The following is a 17940-nucleotide window of genomic DNA, read 5'->3' on the forward strand; positions in this document are numbered from 1 at the left end:
GCGCTCCGCAGCCAATGGGAGGCTGCGCTCGGCCCTTGACCAATCAGCGCGGGGGGCGTGGTCGGCGGCCCCGTTGGAGAGTGCTGCGGAGGAAGCAGCCGGAGAGGGGCGCTGGGAGCTGGCAGCGGAGCGGGACCGGAGCGGCTGCGGTGAGTGCCTGGGGGCGGCGTGTGCCGGGGCCCCGGGGGGCGATGTCAGGCCGGGTGGGAGTGTGCTGGGGTCCTGCTGCCTGCAGGAAAGCCCTGGGGGTGCTGGTGGAGAGCAGCCTGCGGGCCTGGGCTGGCCGAGCTGCAGCAGGGGGGGGCGCAGGCAGCCCCCGCTCCGCTCTGGGCCCGGGTGGGCTCTGCCCCTTGTCTGCTCTCTTGCCCCACCCTGGGCACTCCCCTCTTTGTCCCTGCTGCTGTCACAGTGCCGCTGCGCGTCCGCGGCCCTGTTGCTATAGCAGCCGGGGCGCAGTGCAGCCGCCGGAGCGCGGTGGTGCGGCGAAGAGCTGCGGGGCGCCGTTGCGGGGCGCCGTTGCGGGGCGCCGTTGCGGGGCGCCGTTGCGGGGCGCCGTTGCGGCCCTAGAACAAGAGGCCCCTTCCCGGGCAGAGGAGTTTGTGTGGCTGACGCTGGTGCTGTGTGCTCAGCTGACTGCCTCCTCCTGCCTGCAGAGCGCAGAGCCGGGGCAGGGCGAAGCTCGGAGCCTCTCAGCCCCACAGCCGCCAGTGAGGCAGGGGAGCAAAGCAGGAGCCTGCAGCACCGAGAGGCGGCGGCGAGCGAGGCTCTTGAGACGCCTGGCAGCGGCTCCGGGGGCAGAGCCGGCCCGGCCCAGGCGAGCCTCGCCACGGCCCTCGGCGGCTGCCGTCCGACTCCGTCCCGCCGGCGGGAGCCGCCCCGAGCCCTGCAGGCGTCCGGCCGCGGTGCTCGGCGACGGTGGCTGCCGGTGGAGCCCAGCGGCAGCGAGACGCCAGCGGCGGCAGCCTGCATCGCCTCTGCTTCTCCCAGCCGGCAGAGGTGAGTGGCAGAGAGTCGGCGCCCAGAGGCTGGGGGCGAAGGAGCAGTGGGGGTGGGCAGTGCCCCGTGGCAAAGCTGCCACGGCCTCGGCTGGCAGAGCCGGCAAAGGGCAGCACGGGCACAGCTGAGGGGATTTTCCCAGCTGGGGCCAGGCTCTGGCTGCCTTTGTCGGCCTCTCCATAGCCCCTTAGAGGATCCCTGAACTCGGAGGGGCTCAGATGAGCCATGGACATTGCTGGCGTCCTTCAGAGTCAGGCCAGAGTCCAAGGGGCAGAGCCTCAATCAGAAAGCCCTCAGTAGAGCTGCAAACCATTGCTGCTGTCCTCTGCCTGCAGAGAGGGCACTGGGAGGGGAGAGGAATCTCCATCCATCAGCTGCACGGTTGCAGCCCCCAGCTCCTGCCCATGCCACCTACATGCCCTGTCCTGTCCCTGCAGCCCTCGCTAACGTGTCTCTCTCCATCTCTCTCCCTTGAAAGGCTACAATGACATCCCCCAGCAGCCTGCTTCAGGCGAAGCTGAAGAGCTGTAGCTCAGCCTTCCTTTGTGGCAGAGCTGTTCCAGCTCCCTGTCTCCTTCTGTGGCCTTCTCTGGCCCCGCTCTTAACTGGTTGATGCCTTCCCTGTGCTGGGGAGCTGGATGCAGCAGGTGAGGAGGAGCCACAGCAGAGTGCAGTGGAAGGGCAGAATCGCCTGCCCTGCTCTGCTGAGCACTTTGAAGAGCCAGGTAATGACACAGTGCCTTGAGTCAAAGCCTCTTTCCTCCTGTGTGCTTCTGCCTGACCTCTCCCTGCTCATGGAACTCCGTTTCTGTAACAGAAGGTCCTGCAGCTGCAGCAGGAGCTTGTGCACGCTGGCAGAGTGCAGCCTCTGGCAGAGTCCTGCCACGAAGCCCAGAAGCTTTCCAGCAGCTGCCTGCAGCAGGAGAGCAGTGAGCTGCAGAGGGAGAATGTCAGTTTGCAGGAGGAGCTGGAGAGATCTGAAGCTAAGGTATGGAGAAAGCCTCTCTCTTGGCAGCAGGTGGCTGCCCTACAGCTGTCTGAGTGCACTCGAGCCAACTGTGCCCCAAGAGCAGAGGGAGTGACCTGGGAGTGACTCAGCTTTGTTTTGTGAGCCTGGGGCCTGCAGTTAGAGAGGTGCCTGAGAGTGAGGTCCCTTTGTCCATAACTGGAGCAGGAGGACAGGTGTGTTTATTTCCCAGCACTGCTTCTGGGTCTGACACAGCAGGGCAGAACCCGCAGGGCCACCTGGAGGATGCCTGCAGGGGAACTGCGTCTGTCCAAGAGCTGGCAGGAGGCCTGCAGCAGTGAGGAGCTCCGAGTGGAGCCAGGCTCTGCCCTCTGTGTTCTTGTGTCCCAGCAGGCAGCACAGGGTGGCCAGAGCTGCTTTTGCTGTAGGGGAGGTTGTGTCCCAGGCTTCTCTGGGGCTTGGTGCTCTTGTGCACCTCTGTGCTGAGGCCTGTGCTTGCTTGTCAGGGTCCAAGGTGAACATTGCAGGCTGAGCAGCACAGCCCAGGAGCAAGCCAGGAGCACTGCAGCCCTTCATAAAGACCTGCAAGCTGCTGCCTCGGTAAGCCAGTCAGAGCCTGGTTGCTTGGGGGTTGGTGTGGGGCGGTTTGGAGGCGAGGTGCTCCTGGAGAGCCTGGGAGAGATGAGTTCCTCTGTTCTGCTGCCTGGAGGCTGCTCTCCTGGCCTGCTGCCCAGCTGTGTGGCTTTGAGAGTTGTGTGGTGAGATGGCAGCAAGTGCCAGGCAATGGCACCCTTGTGAAGGAGCTGGCAGGGATGCTGCAGTTTGGAGCAGGGCCGAGGCTGGGAGCTCAGGCAGCACTTGAGGCAGTGCTGTGGGACAGGGATTTGGTACTTTTGGCTGCAGGCTTTCCTTGGGCTCTGGTGCTGCTGGGTGCTTGCCCCTGGAGGCCCAGAGCGTGGCAGGAGTTCTTTAGTTGCCTGCACTGTGCTCACCTTCCTGCTCCAGTGCCTGTGGATGCCTTGGCCAGAAGGTGCAGCTCCATACTGCAGCGAGAAGACCTCCCAAGATGAACGTCCAGGACTCAGAAGGGACTCACTGCCACTGCCCAGAGCCGGAGGACCTGGCCTCGATGGCAAGCTGCAGGGAGGCATTCCTGGCTGGAGCGTGGCAAAGAGAGTTGGCCGTGGGCAGGCACAAGGTAGCAGGCCTGGCTGTGTGCTGCTCTCCAGCAGTGCCCCTGAGTGGAAGCGGAGCTGAGCCCAGCTCTGCTGTGCCCCCGTGCAGGGAGCTGCCTGCGAGCAGAGCCAGGCCTGGCACTGGAGCTTGCAAGGTGCTTCTGCACATCAGCCCCTGGGCTTCCAGAGCTGCACAGGGCCTGGCAGGTGCAGGCTGCCTGCAGTGCCCCTGGGAGGGCAGGAAGGCTTTTCTGCCTGCCTTCAGGGAAAGCTGAGGCCCTGCGTGTGGGGTGTGGTGCTGGGGGCAGTGCTGGCTGCTGCCACTGACTGCTGGCCCATGGAGCACGGCACAGCTGTGCTGCCTGCATGGGCACATGGCAAAGGCCAACTGCTGCCTGCAGGTTGGAGGTGCTTCTGGATGAGGCAGAGCTGAGGCCAGGGATGGGGAGAGAGAGTGAATGGCAGCTGAGTGTGCGTGAGAGGGAGAAGCAGCAGGATGCAGAGTGGGAGAGAAAGAAGGCAAAAGAAAAAGCACAACAAAAGCTCTGCCAGAAGACTGCTCTGGTTTGGCACAGCCCTGGCCAGTCTGTGCCACCTGATCAGCAGGCCCTGTGCTGGCTCTGGCCTCTGCTCCAGCCTCACCTTCTTCTGCAGAGCCACAGCAGAGTGGAGTAGGAAGGGAGAGGAACCTCCCTCGCTCTGCTGGGCCCCCTGCAGGTTTGAGCAAGGAGAGGAGTGAGAGGCAGCAGCACCTGGCCTGCTGGGGACTCCATGTCCCTCTCCCCACTGCTAATGAAGCACAAGGCTGAGATCTTCCCCACTCTGCTGCTTGGGCCACGGAGAAGCAGTCGCAGGCTGCTGGCCTCAGCTGAGCTGCAGCAGCTGCAGGAGGCAGGGTGAGAGCAGGGGCTGAGGCCAAGCAAGTAAGGCTCAGCTCTGGAGCTGCTCCTGAGTGCCCCAGGGGTGGAGGAACCTTTGCATCTACTCTGCCTTGCAGTGGCTTCTGCTGCTGGGCACTGAGCCCAGAGGAGGCAGGGCAGGGCTGTGCCACAGCAACAAAAGGTTACTCTGGAGAGCTGGAGGGTTTAATTGGGAGAGTGGGAAGCATTCAGCCTGGGCTGCAGCCCCCAAGGGGCAGAGCGGCTCAGGGTGAGGCTGGCCCAGGCTCAGGAAGCTGACAGGGCAGGGTCAGGAGAAGCTGCAGGCAGCAGCAGACATTTTGCACTGAGCTGAGCTGCAGGACTGGATGAAAAAGCTGAAAGCTGAGCTTTGTGCTGGCCTAGGCAGCGGTGGGGAGCAGCGGGAGGGAAGCTGCTGGGGGCACAGCAGGGCTGCTGCAGAGGCTGAGGTGGGGCAGGGGCAGGCGGCAGCAGAGTGCCCGGAGCTAAGCTGGGGCAGAGGGAAAGAGCTGCAGCTGCCTTTGCTGCTCTGCCTCGCTCTCGGCCCTTTTCTTCCTGCCCCTTTCTCTGCCCCTGCCCTGCTCCTCTCTGCCTCCTACCGCCCAGCCGGCGGAGGGGGTGGGGGCGGAGTCAGAGAGGGGGGTGGGGGGGTGGGGGCGGAGGTAGAGAGGTGGGGGGGTGGGGGCGGAGTTAGACAGGCGGGGGGGTGGGGTCGGAATTAGGCAGGGTGTGGGGGCGGAGTTAGGCAGGCGGGGGGGTGGGGGCGGAGGTAGACAGGAGAGGGGTGGGTCGGAGTTAGATGGGGGGGTGGGGGAGGTGTTAGGTGGTGATAGGGGGCGGAGTTAGTCAGGCGCGGGTGTGGGGGGCGGAGTTAGACAGGCGGGGGGTGGGGGCGGAGTTAGGTAGGCGGGGGATGGGGGCGGAGTTAGGTAGACGGGGGGGTGGGGGCGGAGTTAGGCAGGTGAGGGAGTGGGGGCGGAGTTAGACAGGCGGGGGGGTGGGGGCGGTGTTAGGTAGGCGGGGGATGGGGGCGGAGTTAGGTAGACGGGGGGGTGGGGGCGGAGTTAGGCAGGCGGAGGGTGGGGCGGAGTTAGGCAGGCGGGGGGTGGGGGCGGAGTTAGACAGGTGAGGGAGTGGGGGCGGAGTTAGACAGGCGGGGGGGTGGGGGCGGTGTTAGGTAGGCGGGGGGTGGGGGCGGAGTTAGGTAGGCGGGGGGGATGGGGGCGGAGTTAGGCAGGCGGGGGGGTGGGGGCGGAGTTAGGCAGGCGGGGGGGTGGGGGCGGAGTTAGGCAGGCGGGGGGGGTGGGGGCGGAGTTAGGCAGGCGGGGGGGTGGGGGCGGAGTTAGGCAGGCGGGGGGGTGGGGGCGGAGTTAGGCAGGCGGGGGGGGTGGGGGCGGAGTTAGTCAGGCAGGGGGGTGGGGGCGGAGTTAGGCAGGCAGGGGGGTGGGGGCGGAGTTAGTCAGGGGGGTGGGGGCGGAGTTAGGTAGGCGGGGGGTGGGGGCGGAGTTAGGTAGGCGGGGGGTGGGGGCGGAGTTAGGTAGGCGGGGGGGTGGGGGCGGAGTTAGTCAGAGGGGTGGGGGCGGAGTTAGACAGGCGGGGGGGGTGGGGGCGGAGTTAGTCAGTGGGGTGGGGGCGGAGTTAGGTAGGCGGGGGGTGGGGGCGGAGTTAGGTAGGCGGGGGGTGGGGGCGGAGTTAGGTAGGCGGGGGGTGGGGACGGAGTTAGGTAGGCGGGGGGTGGGGGCGGAGTTAGGTAGGCTGGGGGGTGGGGGCGGAGTTAGGTAGGCTGGGGGGTGGGGGCGGAGTAAGGCAGGCGGGGGGGTGGGGGCGGAGTTAGGCAGGCGGGGGGTGGGGGCGGAGTTAGACAGGCGGGGGGGTGGGGGCGGAGTTAGACAGGCGGGGGGGGTGGGGGCGGAGTTAGACAGGCGGGGGGGTGGGGGCGGAGTTAGACAGGCGGGGGGGTGGGGGCGGAGTTAGACAGGCGGGGGGGTGGGGGCGGAGTTAGACAGGCGGGGGGGTGGGGGCGGAGTTAGACAGGCGGGGGGGTGGGGGCGGAGTTAGACAGGCGGGGGGGTGGGGGCGGAGTTAGACAGGCGGGGGGGTGGGGGCGGAGTTAGACAGGCGGGGGGGTGGGGGCGGAGTTAGACAGGCGGGGGGGTGGGGGCGGAGTTAGGTAGGCGGGGGGGTGGGGGCGGAGTTAGTGGGGTGGGGGCGGAGTTAGTGGGGTGGGGGCGGAGTTAGGTAGGCTGGGGGGTGGGGGCGGAGTTAGGTAGGCGGGGGGTGGGGGCGGAGTTAGGCAGGCGGGTGGGTGGGGGCGGAGTTAGTCAGGCAGGGGGGTGGGGGCGGGCTTAGACAGGCGGGGGGTGTGGGGGGGAGGGGGCAGGGAGGAGGCGGTGAGGGGAGGGGGTGGGGGCAGAGACCGCGGCAGGAAGAAAGGACCGAGAGAGGCAGAGGAGCCAAGGGCACAGCAAAGGCTCTGCCCGCACACAGCTCTGCTCTGGCACAGCTCTTCCCCCTCTGCCCCAGCTGAGCTCCAGGCCCTGTGCTGCCGCCTGCCTCGGCTCCACCTCAGCCTCTGCAGAGCTGAAGCTGCCGGCAGCAGCAGCAGCACTGTTGCTGCCTTCTGTCCCACGCAGCTGCTGCTGTGCAGTTGGCAGCGATTCTGTCACGGCTCTTGCTCTGGCCCCTGCAGCACTGCCCACGTTGAGACTCTGGAGCCAGTGAGGTTGTCATTGAACCTTGCCATGCATGGAGGCAGTAAGGCAGCTGCCACAGCCCATGGCTGCACTGCAGTGCACTGAAACAAGAGCAGCTCAGTGTCCTGCCAAGCAGAGGCAGCTCTCCAGAACCTTCTCCTCACTGTTTGACTGCAAGGCAGAAAGTTCAGATTTCAGGGGCAGGTTTCTGCAGCAGAGGCATTGCCCCCACGCCTGCAAGCACCTGGCTGCGGTGCAGCCCAGCCAAAGCCTGCTGGGGACTCCCTTGGGAATGCTGATAGGGAATGAAGCACAACGCTGAGATCTTCCCCACTTTGCTGCTTCGGCCATGGAGAAGCAGTCGCAGGCTGCAGGAGGCAGGGTAAGAGCAGGGGCTGAGGCCAAGCAAATAAGGCTCAACTATAGCTGCTGTGAGTAGAGCTGCTCCCGAATGCCCCAGGGGCAAAGGAACCTTTGCATCTACTCTGCCTTGCAATGGCTTCTGCTGCTGGGCATTGAGCCCAGAGGAGGCAGGGCAGGGCTATGGCACCGGGAACCTTTTGTTACTGTGGCACAGCAGTTTGGAGAGTGGGAAGCATTCAGCCTGGGCCTGGGTTGCAGCCCCCAAGGGGAAGATTGGATCAGGCTGAGGCTAACACAGCCTCAGGTAGCTCACAGGGCAGGGTAAGGAGAAGCTGCAGGCACCAGGCACACATTTTGCACTGAGCTGAGCTGCATCAATAGATTCAAAAGATGAAAGCTGAGCTTTGTGCTCAGCTAGACCCTAAGGACAAGTGCTGCAGAGCAGCTTTGGGAAGCAGCAGTGTGCATGCTGCAGCCAGAGGGCCAAATGCCAGCAGAGGGGTCAGAGCCTTGCTCAGCAGCAGGCAATGCTACAGTGCACAGTGCATGAACCCAGCAGCAGCTTGCACAGAGAGCAGCTGCTGCTTCCCAACTGCCAGTGGCTGCTGCTGCTGCAACCTCGTTACAGGAGCTTGTGTGGAAGCACTGAGAGCACCTCAGGCTTACCTTCAAAACGACTCCCCCAGCAGGAGCAGAGGGCACCGTGGAGGTGCCCTCAGAGCCAAAAGCAAAGAGCTTTGCTCCAGGGAACTGGACTTGCTTGTAGCCACTGCCCCCGCACAGCACAGAGGGACCTGTGGCTGCGCTGGGAAGATGCTGCTCAGACACCTTCGAGCCACTGCTGTGGATGTTCCATTGCATGAGCTGGCATGGCAAGGAGAGGACAAAAGCCCCAAGTCCAGTGGGCTGGGAGGAAAGCCAAGTGACTGTTCCTCACAGAGGATGGCCCTGGGACACCTCTAAGTGCCTCTCTTGACCCAACACAGGCTGCAGAGCACCAAGAGTGCCAAGCTTCCACAGGCACTGCTGCCTGTGTGTATTGCCACATCACTGCTGGCTCGTGCTCAGCCAGCATGCCACCAGCACCCCCAGGTGCCCCAAGCCTGCAGTGCTGCCTGAGGTTGGTGTGACCCCAGTGCAGGACCCCACACTTGGCTCTGTTACACCTCATACACCTGACCTTGCTCCATTGATGCAGCCTGTCCAGATCCCTCTGCAGACTCTCCTGCCCTGCAGCAGGTCAGCACTGCCACCCAATGTGGTGCCATCTGCAAACGCAGCCAGGGGGCACTGAGTCCCCTCCTCAGATGGGTGCTGTGCAGCACCCCCAACCCTAAGACTGCAGTGAGCAGCCTGCAGAGCCGCCAGAGGCTGAGGGCATTGTTGCTGCTGTCCCCAGCGGCGGGGGAGCCACCTGGCTTACTGCAAGCTGATTCAGTAGCTTCAGGGCCCAGGTCACTGCAGCACCCAGGCCACATCAGCAGTTTTGTGTCTTAATTGGAGCCCCCCAAAGCTGTGCTGCAAAAGAGCTGAGGAGGTCTTGTGAAGATGCCATGGCCTTGGTTTGGCCGAGACTGATGGAGCAAGGCTACAACAAACACCTGTGCTGCTCTGGGCTGGCAGGGAGCAGCTGGGGCAGCCTGTTCAGCCTGCTGATGAGAATCTGCTGCCCTGCTGCTCACGCCAGCTTTGTAGCACAAGTGCTGGCTGGAGCAGAGGGTGGGGAGGCTTGGAGTTCAGCTCTGGGGGGCTTTCTTCCACTCTCTGGGTTGGGGTCTGTGTCTCTTTCACTTGGCTTGGACACTGCCCTTTGCCACTTGCTGCTTTGTTTGCTGAGTGTGTTCTGCTGCCTTGGTTTGCTTTGCTTGCTCAGAAGGTGCTGTACATTGAGTTACTTTGCATTAAACTCTCCTTGTCTCAACCCACAGGGCTCTGGTTTCCTTCTCTCTCTCCCCTTGAGCTCCCTCTGTCTCAGAGCAGGGCAGTACCCAGCGCCAAGGCAGATGTTCACCCCCAGGAGGTCAGCCAGAGCTCACCTTGCCATCCCCACCTGTGCTGGAGACTGTTCTCAGCGTAGCTGCACTCAGCGGAGTAGCCTTCCCCATCGGGAGCCTTCCAGCCCATGGCACACTCCTGCTGCTGCGTGTCTGAGGGGCAGCCAGCACTGAGCACACCTTGCACTCACCCACAGCTGAAGGCCTTCATCTCCAGAAGGTCTCCATCCCAGCCCTCTAAGCCAGCCTGGAGGCAGCGACCCAAGGCCAGCAGCCTGTGCTTACTCTCCAGCACGTGGGGCTTTTGCACTGGCCACAGATCACTGCCTCTCAGGAGCTCACTTCTTCCTCCAGCTGTACAGGGCTGCTGAGAGGCTCTCTGCCAGCTGCAGGCACTCTGCAACCAGGGCCACAGCCACCTTTCTTCTCCTCCTCCCCTTGCTCTCCACTCCATCCAAGCAGCTGCTGGCAGCTCTCTTCCCACAGACCATCGGATTGCAGCCTCCACCCCAGTGTCCAGGCCAGAAGCAGATCTCTCCTTCACAAAATAGGGAGGCCTAAAAACGCCTCCAGCACAAGGTTCCTGCCTGGTGACAGTGGGGCAGGCTGTGGATGGAGTCTACCTGGACTTGAGCAAAGCCTTTGACACTGTCTGCCACAACAAGCTCCTGGCCAAGCTGGCAGCTCATGGCTTGGAGAGATTCACTGTGTGCTGGGTCAGGAAGTGGCTGGATGGCAGAGCCCAGAGAGTGGTGGTGAATGGTGCCACATGCAGTTGGCAGCTGGCACTGGTGGTGTGCCCCAGGGGTCAGTGCTGGGCCCAGTCCTGTTCAATATCTTTATTGATGATCTGGATGAGGGGATTGAGTCCAGCAGCAGTAAGTTTGCAGATGACACCAAGCTAGGAGCAGGTGTGGAGCTGTTGGAAGGTAGGAGAGCCCTGCAGAGGGACCTGGCCAGGCTGGATGGGTGGGCAGAGGGCACAGGGATGAGATTTAACAAGGCCAAGTGCAGGGTTCTGCACTTTGGCCACAACAAACCCCAAGCAGCACTACAGGCTGGGGACAGAGTGGCTGAAAGTAGCCAGGAGGAAAGGGACCTGAGCCAGCAGTGTGCCCAGGTGGCCAAGAGAGCCAATGGCATCCTGGCCTGGCTCAGGAGCAGTGTGGCCAGTAGGACAAGGGAGGTTACTCTGCCCTGTACTCAGCACTGCTCAGGCCACACCTTGAGTGCTGTGTCCAGTTCTGGGCCCCTCAATTCAAGAGAGATGTTGAGGTGCTGGAAGGTGTCCAGAGAAGGGCGACAGAGGCCTGTGAGGGGCCTGGAGCACAAAGCCTGTGAGGAGAGGCTGAGGGAGCTGGGGGTGTTTGGCATGGAAGAGAGGAGGTTCAGGGGTGACCTCATTGCTGCCTGCAACTACCTGAAGGGAGGCTGTAGCCAGGTGGGGTTGGGCTCTGCTGCCAGGCAACCAGCAACAGAGCAAGGGGATACAGCCTCAAGCTGTGCCAGGCAGGGTCTAGGCTGGATGTTAGGAGGAAGTTCTTCCCTGAGAGTGATTGGCATTGGAATGGGCTGCCCAGGGAGGTGGTGGAGGCACCGTGCCTGGAGGTGTGCACTTAGTGCCATGGTCTGGTTGACTGGGCAGGGCTGGGGGATAGGTTGGACTGGATGATCTTGGAGGTCTCTTCCAACCTGGTTGATTCTGTGATCCTGTGACTCTATGCATGGTTAATGTTTGCTTCCCTCTGTGTGGTACAGCCATAGGCTTGCACAGACAGCAGTAACAGAGGCAGAGCTGGAGCTGCACAAAGGCACAGGGGTAACAAAGAGAGCACAGAAATAACATCCAGCATGGGTAAAGAACGTCCTGCATGGGGAATTTGGATGCAGCATGGAGCTGCAGAGCAGGGAAGGGAAGAGAAGGGTACAAAAGTGAGCTAGAAAACCTCAACGTGACTCCAGAGTTCTTTGGGCTCTACAGTGAGGAAGAAGATAGCATCGACACTAGCCCCATACTTCTCCCAGCAGAGGGCTCCAGAGGATGGCAGCTCACAACACATTACCCCTCCCCTGCACCAGGAGGAGGCCTCTGCAATGAGACTGCTGAGCGCAGAGGCTCAGTGAGACCTGTAGGAGCAGCGGGAGGGAAGGCAGGAGAAGGATGTGAGTGAAACACAGCTGCAGCATCCTGAACTGCATCATGCTGGGGTTAGTCTTTTCCCCTCATATCAGGTGCTAGAAGGAAGAAGTTCTTTGCAGTGAGGGTGGTGAAACACTGGAACAGGCTGCACAGGGAGGCTGTGGATGCTCCCTCCCTGGAGCTGTTCAAAGCTAGGTTAGATGAGGCCTTGAGTGACCTGTTCTAGCGGGAGATGTCCCTGCCTGTGGCAGGGGGGGGTGGAACTGGATGATCTTTGAGGTCCCTTCCAACCTAAACCATTCTGTGATTCTAATGAGAGGAAGTGGCCTGAAATGTGCCCGAGGAGGTTTAGACTGGATATGGGGAAAAACATTTCCTGAGAGAGGGGTCAGGCACTGGGGCAGATGTTTCCCAACCCAAACAACTCCATGGTTCTGTGATTGTTTTTTCTTTCCCTGGATCAGTTCTATTTGGACTGATTTGTGTCTGAAGATTTGGTCCATAGTAAAACCAATTCTTGGCTTTTTTTATAGGACCTTGCCCTTGGCAGGGGGGGTGGAGCAAGATGATCTTTTAAGGTCCCTTCCAGCCCCAGCCAGGCTAAGATTCTATGATGTATAAGCTGTGCTTCCTCTTTGCCCATGCTCAAGATTTGAAGCATAACACAGTAACTGACCAATGTGCCCAGTTCTGTCCCTCACAACTTCATACTGGTGTGGCCAATGCAGCAGGGAACATTGACTGCCAGGTTCTGAGGCTCCTGAGGATGGGGCACCACTGCCTCTGGGTCAGATGATGACAGAATTTGTTTTGTCCTTGGAAGAAGATGAGCACAAATGCAACCTCTAAGAAGGTGAAAGAACCCTCACATCAGCCCCTCTTGCTCTGCCAAGTGGAAACAAGCCACAGAGATCCTCTCTGTGAAAAGAACAGAACTAAGCAGGGCACAGCAAAACTACAGCCCAGGGCAGTGTAAATGTAATGTTCCATGCTGTGAGCCACGCTGAATTTCAAAGCAGCCTTGCAGGAACAGCTGACTCCCTAAAGCACAGAGCACACCCAGCAGTCACCTGCAGCAGGGAAGAGTTCACTCAGGCTCCTGTAGGGAATGTTGGCATCTTTTCTGTTCACTGCTTGTGTCACTCCTGTGCTATGGCAAAGTCTCAAAGTGTCCATTCCCATGTATCCAGGCGCCAGAGCACAGCCAACCACCAGCCTGACTGCGGCGCGGGCTGCCTGCCACAGGGGTCAGCCCCCCTGCAGAAGGGCACTTCTGCTGCCCCACTTCAAGCCTGCAGGCTGGGAGGTGGGGGGGAAGCAGGTTTTGGCGCCTCTCTTCTCCCATTTAAACCCACAGAGCCAGAGGGAGAAGAGAGGAGTTTGGGGTAACTCTGGACATGGTATCACACAGGCCTCTCTATGACATCACAGAATTACTTCTGTGATGTCACACACCCCTCTCTATTATGTCACACAATCCCCTTCATGATGTAACACAGCACTCTCCATGGCATTAGAGAATCCCATCAATGACACCACACAGATCTCTCCATAGCATTACAGAATCCCTTCTATGTCACACAACCCTCTCTATGATGTCACACAATCCCCACTGTGATGTCAGACGTCACACAATCTCCACTATGACATCAAACAGCCCTCTCCATGATGTCACACAATGCCTTCCATGGCACATGTCACATAGCCAGCTCTATGATGTCACTCAATCCCATCCATGGCATCACATGACCCCTTCTATAACCCCTTCTATGATGTCACACAATCACTTCTATGATGTCACACAATCCTTTCTCTGATGTCTCACAGCCGTCTCTAGGAGCAGATGTTGATCTGTTGGCAGGTAGGAGAGCCCTGCAGGGGGACCTGGACAGGCTGGATGGGCAGAGGCCAATGGGATGAGATTTAAGAAGGCCAAGTGCTGGGTTCGACACTTTGGCCACAGCAATCCCAAGCAGCACTACAGGCTGGGGACAGAGCATCACAGTGTCACAGTACCACCAAGGTTGGAAGAGACCTCACAGATCATCAAGTCCAACCCTTTACCACGGAGCTCAAGGCCAGACCATGGCACCAAGTGCCACGTCCAGTCCTGCCTTGAACAGCCCCAGGGACGGCGACTCCACCACCTCCCCGGGCAGCCCATTCCAGTGTCCAATGACTCTCTCAGGGAAGAACTTTCTCCTCACCTCCAGCCTAAATCTCCCCTGGCACAGCCTGAGGCTGTGTCCTCTTGTTCTGGTGCTGGCCACCTGAGAGAAGAGAGCAACCTCCTCCTGGCCACAACCACCCTTAAGGTAGTTGTAGACAGCAATAAGGTCTCCCCTGAGCCTCCTCTTCTCCAGGCTAACCAATCCCAGCTCCCTCAGCCTCTCCTCGTAGGGCTTGTGCTCGAGGCTGAGAGCAGCCAGGAAGAAAGGGACCTAGGGGTACTGGTAGATAGTAGCTGCACATGAGCCAGCAGTGTGCCCAGGTGGCCAAGAGAGCCAATGGCATCCTGGCCTGGATTAGGAACAGTGTGGCCAGCAGGATGAGGGAGGTTATTCTGCTCCTGTACTCAACACTGATCAGGCCACACCTTGAGTGCTGTGTCCAGTTTTGGGCTCCTCAATTCAAGAGAGATGTTGAGGTGCTGGAGCATGGCCAGAGAAGGGCAACGAAGCTGGTGAAAGGCCTGGAACTGAGCTGCTCTCTGCCTCTCGCAGGCTGTGTGGGACCCCACGAGCACCAGGAGGTTCCACTCCTGCAGCAGCAGCAGCAGCTCTGACGCAAGCAGCTGAGGGCAGGAACTGTCCAGCTCCAGACCCTCGGCGTGGAGCAGCAGCAGCTCCACTCCTCACCCTGCCAGCCTGACCCTCAGCTACAAACGGAGCAGCCTGAGCCGGTGGTGCTGGCAGATGTCCCTGTCCTGAGCTGTGCTCTGGGGTCCCTCTCTGCTGGCCCACTCGAGGCTGGCAGCTTTTGGTGCTGTTTGTCTGCTCTCCAGCCAAGTCAGTGCCCACAGGGAGTGCTGTGCCTGCACCTGCACCTTTAGGGATGCGGCAGGATGAGAGGGGAAATGCATCTGTGGCAGGCTCAGAGCTCCAGGACAGGATGTTCTCAGCCTGGGGCCGCACTAAGGCTGCCAGCTCTGGCTGCTGGGTGCCAGCAGGAAGAGGAGCAGCCTGGCACCACCCCCCAGGCCCCCTTGGAGGCAGAGCTGTCGCTGCTGCCAGCTGCTGAACACGACCTGGTTGGTGTCGGAGCTGCCCCAGCCCCAGGCGCATCCTGTGCTTCACTGCCGCTGCCTCGCACCGCTGCGGCTCCGCAGGGCCTGGGCTCTGGCCTGTGCCGCTGGCTGGCAGCCAGGAGCTGTGCGGGTGCCCCTGCAGCGCTCCCTGCCAGCCCCTCGCTCTCCTCGCCGCTGCCATCGCTGCGCTGCGGAGCTCTGCCCCGGGCAGTGCCAGCCACGGGCGGCTGCGCGGGGCCGTGCGCGCCTCACAGCCCTGCGCCGGCAGCGGCGGCGGCGGCGCCACTCAGGGGCGCGCAGCTCGGGGGCGTCACCGCCGCGCCGCGGCCGCGCCCTGCCGCGTTCCGGCCCCGCCGGGGCGGGAGAGGTCCCCTGGGGCTGGCGCCGGTGCCGCAGGCGGTGCGGGGGGGGCGAGCGGCGGCTGCCGCTGCTGCTGCGTGCCGCGGGGCTGCAGGAGCTGTCGCTGCCTCTGCCGCCGCCGGCCTGGCCCCGCCGGGCGCTGCGGGCGGCAGAGCGGAGCCGTCGCTGCTGCGGGCGCTGCCCGGTCCCGGTTCGCATCGGCAGCTGCCGGCACCGCCCCCCCGGGCGCAGCTTCTCCTGCGGCTGCCGCCCGGCGCCGCGCCCTGGCTCCGCACGCCCGCAGCCGGAGGCGCCGCCGCCCGCCCCCCGCCGCCTTGCAGCTGCTGCTGCAGCGCTCCCGGCCGAGCCCGCAGCAGGAGCCGCCGCTCCCCGCACCGCCTGTGCCGCGCCGCTGCGGGCAGGGCTCCGAGCGCCCCGGGGCGGCGGCGAGCCGCGGCCAGGGCACAGGGCGGCCGCGTCAGGAGCGCAGGCGTTCAGCGAGAGCCTCCTGCGGTGCCCTGGAACAAAGAGAGGTGCAGGGAGCATGGGCACAGGGCTGCGGCGGGGTGCGGGCAGGGTGCGGGACACGGCGCTGGAGCGGCTGCGGAGGAAGCTTAGAGGAGAGTTTCTTCCCCACCCCGAGGCTGCTCTGAGGGCACCGCAACTGTGCCTGGGTGTGCAAGAGCCTGGGAGCGAGCAGCGAACGTCAGCTTTGCAGGACCCCTGCGGAGCTGCCACGCGTTTGCTGCCAGCAGCTGCCAGTGCCAGAGGAGCTGAGTGCTGCCATCCATGCCAGGCTGCCTGCTGCCACCGCCGCCCCGGGCACTGGCTGCTGGAGCTGCTGCCATCCATGCCAGGCTGCCTGCTGCCACCGCCGCCCCGGGCACTGGCTGCTGGAGCTGCTGCCATCCATGCCAGGCTGCCTGCTGCCACCGCCGCCCCGGGCACTGGCTGCTGGAGCTGCTCTGTGCCGCTGCAGAGGGCACACAGCACAGGCACCTGCAGCAAGCTCTGGCAAGAGGAGAGGCTGCTGAAGCTGCCAGCCAAAGGGATCCATCGCCCCTCAGCCCAGCCAGCAGCAGCAGAGCAGAGGGAAGGGTCAGCAGTGGGACAAGGTGGTGCAGGGAAGGCTCCAGGGAGAGCTTAGAGCTGCATCTGGCTGTGGGCAGGGAGCTGGAGGCAGGCTGGGGAGGGGCTGTTTGGAAGGGCTGTGGTGACAGGAGAGGGGCAGTAGCCTGACAGTGGAGCAGGGGAGGCTGAGGCTGGGCATCAGAAGAAGCTCTTTGCACGGAGGGTGGTGAGATGCTGGAGCAGGTTTGCCCAGAGATGTGCCTGAGGAGCCATCCCTGGAGACACTGCAGGTGAGCCCTGCTGTGGCCCTGGGCAGCCTGCTGCAGCTGGAGGTGTCCCTGCTGCCTGCAGCAGCTGGACAAGGTGAGCTTTGAGGGGCCCTTCCCCTGGCTGCATTCTCTGAGTGCTCTGCTCCTGGCAGGGACCAGCCCAGCCCTGGCCCCACGCAGGCCTCACCTCAGGAGCACTGTGGCTCCTCTGGCCCACTCGGTGCCAGCTGCTGGATGGGCACAGCAGCAGCCATGCCCCCTGGAGCAGCCCTGCCCATGGGTTTGAAGCCATCCCTCAGGCTCTGCTCTGGGCCACAAGGCTGAGAGGTGAGGCCCCCAGGGAGGGCTGGGTGGCAGGAGGGGATGCCAGAGCAGGCAGGTGCAGAGCAGCCTCTCGACTCTGCCCCAGCAGCGCAGGGGCAAAGGCATCAGGACCCCCATGGCTGGGGGCTGCAGAGCTGGGGGCTGCCATGGGACAGCCAAGCCAGCAAGGAAGGGAGAGCCAGAGGCTGGCAGGTCTGGGGAGCAAGAGGGCTGCTGGCACAGCCTCCAGTCTGAGCAGGGACTCAGCATCTGAAGGGGGCCTAAAAAATGCTGGGGAGGGACTTGTTAGGCTGCCAGGCAGTGCCAGGAGTGGGGGGAATGGAGCAAAGCTGAGTCTCCCCACGAGATTCAGGCTGGAGGTGAGCAGGAAGTTCTTCACCATGAGAGTGGTGAGAGCCTGGAATGGGTTGCCCAGGCAGGGGGTTGAGGCCCCATCCCTGGAGGGGTTTAAGGCCAGGCTGGCTGAGGCTCTGGGCAGCCTGCTCTAGGGTAGGGCGTCCCTGCCCGTGGCAGGGGGGGTTGGAACTTGATGGTCCTTGTGGTCCCTTCCAACCCTGACTGATTCTATGGCTCTGTGATGATCTTCTGGCAGTTGCCAGGCTGGAGCAGAGCCTTGGACCTGTCCCCTCTCCTTCCCTCTTCCCCCCTTGGCAGCTCGGTTCCCCTCCTGGCACTTGCCTTCAGTAAAGCTTTGCTCCTTTGGCTCTGCAGAGCTGCTCTGGCTGCTGCTTGCCTCCCCCTGGGGCACCCTGGGGCTGGGGCTCCCTCTGCCTGCGCCTGGACCGGGCCCTTCCTCCCGGGCTTGGGCTCCAGTGTGGCTTCCCCCAGCTCTGCCATCCTGCCAAGGCCGCTGGGGCTGCCTCCTGCCCCCTTGGCAGTGCCCGCAGGGGCTCTGGCTCGCTTGCCTGCTGTGCCAGAGTGCTGCTGAGGGGGGCTGGAGGCTGCCTGCCCCCCAGCTCCTGCTGCTCTGCCCAGCCATTGGGGAAGGTTCTGTGCTCTTTGCCCCTGGCTCTGAGCCCATCCCTTGGGCACGGTGCCAGAGGGGGTCGTAGGCACAAAAGCAGGAGGGAGGAAGGTTGCAGCCCTGGGGCTGTGTTTTGAGGCTGCAGAGTGTAGGCCAGCAGGGGAGGAGAAGATGCCTGAGGTGCTACAGTGCCCACACTCAGGAGTAGTCCCCCAGGGGCAGCTCCTTCCTGCCTGGAGGGCTCCCAGCTGCCATAGAGGGGATTGTGTAAACTCAGCACAGAGAGGGCAGTGTGACATCATAGAGAGGGCAGTGTGACATCATAGAGAGGGCAGTGTGACATCATAGAGAGGCTCTGGTTACCGAGGCCTGGGATGGCAGAGCAGGGCCAGGGAACACGAAGCACAGAGACAGAGCCAGGGCTGTGGGTCAGCTGCGTTGTACTTTCACCAGAGGGTTGCAGGCAGGAGCAGGAATGTGGACAGGATTGGTTCGAGGC

General features: G+C 62.7%; 2 long non-coding RNA genes across 3 annotated transcripts; both read left to right on the forward strand.

Annotated features, from left to right (window-relative positions):
• Nucleotides 1-814, forward strand: LOC135174464 (uncharacterized). The gene is made up of 2 exons (XR_010301898.1): nucleotides 1-149; nucleotides 654-814. It is a non-coding gene; the product is annotated as an uncharacterized LOC135174464 (long non-coding RNA).
• Nucleotides 815-1483: 669 nt separating this feature from the next.
• On the forward strand, nucleotides 1484-9510 carry LOC135174462 (uncharacterized). Of its 2 annotated transcripts, none has more exons than XR_010301895.1 (4): nucleotides 1484-1721; nucleotides 1814-1984; nucleotides 2470-2563; nucleotides 9022-9510. It is a non-coding gene; the product is annotated as an uncharacterized LOC135174462 (long non-coding RNA). The 2 variants fall into 2 exon arrangements; XR_010301896.1 differs by lacking the exon at nucleotides 9022-9510 and adding an exon at nucleotides 2969-4522.
• The last annotated feature ends 8430 nt before the right edge of the window (nucleotides 9511-17940 follow it).

Source organism: Pogoniulus pusillus, unplaced genomic scaffold (assembly GCF_015220805.1).
Source record: "Pogoniulus pusillus isolate bPogPus1 unplaced genomic scaffold, bPogPus1.pri scaffold_66_arrow_ctg1, whole genome shotgun sequence".
Taxonomy (NCBI): domain Eukaryota; kingdom Metazoa; phylum Chordata; class Aves; order Piciformes; family Lybiidae; genus Pogoniulus; species Pogoniulus pusillus.